Source organism: Pinus tabuliformis, chromosome 9 (genome assembly GCF_031772625.1).
Source record: "Pinus tabuliformis cultivar Carrire ecotype Pingquan chromosome 9, CPIR1, whole genome shotgun sequence".
Lineage (NCBI taxonomy): Eukaryota > Viridiplantae > Streptophyta > Pinopsida > Pinales > Pinaceae > Pinus > Pinus tabuliformis.
Genome location: NC_142307.1, coordinates 1,589,874,754 through 1,589,876,306, shown reverse-complemented (window position 1 = coordinate 1,589,876,306; position 1,553 = coordinate 1,589,874,754).

The window sequence follows — 1,553 nt, the reverse complement described above, 5'->3', positions numbered from 1 at the left end:
CCCTCCAATCGGTAAAAGATCCCGTTAACCCCAAGGACATGAAGGGTGTCTACTTAATCCCTTGTTCTTGTGGGACCCCCTACATCGGGGAAACGGGGCGCTCCATCCATCAGAGGATCAGCGAACATGCAGCTGACCTAAGACATGGGAGAACCAAGTCTTCAGCGTTAGCAGAGCATGTGGTGAAGACCAAGCATCACGTTTGTATTGAGGAGGCTAAGGTTGTTGCCAAAGTTGCCCAGTTCCATCATCGTAAACTCAGGGAAGCTATTGAGATTGAAAGAAGACCTAACAATCTCAATAGAGATGACGGCTGGAAGATCAGTAGATGTTGGATCCCTGCCCTTTCATCTTAGTTTCCCCCCCGCCCCCCCCCCCCCCCCCCCCCCCCTTCATCTTTTTCACTTTCGTCGTTCCCCTGGAGCCTTCCGGTCTCCTTTGGTTTATCCTTCTTGCTCTGGACTCTTTCCAGTCCTTCTCCTTTTTTTTTTTTTTTTTTTTTGTATCGCTCCTTTTCCCGAGTTGATATTGGTATTTATAATCTTAGCAGATATTTATTTACTCATTATTATTATTTTTATTTATTTATCTATTTTATATTATTTTTATGTATATTTTTATTTATTTATCTATTAACGAATATATAATAATAATATTAGTATTATTTATTTGCTTATTATTTTTTGAGTCGTCCCCCTTTTCCCTGATTGATATTGGTACTTATGGTCTTAACAAATATATATTTACGTAGTTTTATTATTACTTATTTTTTATTATTACTATTTTTAAAATTAATTAATTAATTAATTAATTTATTTTTATTTTTATTTTATTTATTTATTTATTATTATTATTATTATTATTTTATTTTCTTTTTCTTTTTCTGCGTAGCCAAGTTATATATATTATTAGTATTGTTTATATATATATTTTATTAGATAATTTATTTTATTTATTTGTCTATTAACGAATACATATTATTATTATTATTTTTCGAAACTAATCTTTATATATTGTTATTATTTTATATAGTTATTAACGAATATATATTAGTATTATTATCATTTTTATGTATTTTACTATTTCTTTCGTAATTAATTTATATATTATTATTATTATATATTTTAATTTATTTTATCTTTTACCTAACTTTTATCTTAATAACCGAATATTATTACTTTACTCTATATATATATATAAATTAAATTAAAGTTTTTTTTTTTAACTAACCATTAAAAGTATTTTATTTATCTATATATTTTACCTAATTTAACTTATTTCCATAAATAATAATAATAATAATAATAATATTAAATTAATAATAATATTTTGACTACTAATATTAATAATATATTAATATCAAGACTATATTAATTATATTTAATAAATAACTTAATTAAACAAAAAATTACTTATATTATTAATATATAATAACAAATAATTTAATTAAATTAAATAAATTACCTTTTCTAACTAACCATTTAAATTATTTTATTTATTGATATTTTTAACCTTAACTATATGATTTTAATTGAAATATATATATATATATA